General features: G+C 39.6%; 1 protein-coding gene across 1 annotated transcript in view; it reads right to left on the bottom strand.

Annotated features, from left to right (window-relative positions):
- Positions 1 to 437, bottom strand: part of BCKDHB (branched chain keto acid dehydrogenase E1, beta polypeptide) — a 270,277-nt gene that overhangs the window by 63,392 nt on the left and 206,448 nt on the right. The gene's annotated exons all lie outside the window — the stretch shown is intronic.

The following is a 437-nucleotide window of genomic DNA, read 5'->3' as shown; positions in this document are numbered from 1 at the left end:
ACTCATCTCACATGCTAGTAAAGTAATGCTCAAAATTCTCCAAGCCAGGCTTCAGCAGTACATGAACCATGAACTTCCAGATGTTCAAGCTGGTTTTTAGAAAAGGCAGAGGAACCAGAGATCAAATTGCCAACATCGGTTGGATGATCAAAAAAGCAAGAGAGTTCCAGAAGAACATCTATTTCTGCTTTATTGATAATGCCAAATCATTTGACTGTGTGGATCACAATAAACTGTGGAAAATTCTGAAAGAGAGGGAATACCAGACCATCTGACCTGCCTCTTGAGAAACCTATACGCAGGTCAGGAAGCAAAAGTTAGAACTGGACATGGAACAACAGACTGGTTCCAAATAGGAAAAGGAGTATGTCAAGGCTGTATATCGTCACCCTGCTTATTTAACTTATTTAACTTATATGCAGAGGACATCATGAAAA

This window comes from Bison bison, unplaced genomic scaffold (assembly GCF_000754665.1).
Source record: "Bison bison bison isolate TAMUID 2011002044 unplaced genomic scaffold, Bison_UMD1.0 scf7180017864344, whole genome shotgun sequence".
NCBI classification, from domain to species: domain Eukaryota; kingdom Metazoa; phylum Chordata; class Mammalia; order Artiodactyla; family Bovidae; genus Bison; species Bison bison.
Note: the sequence above shows the minus strand (reverse complement) of the source record. Positions and strands in the feature narration are given on the sequence as shown.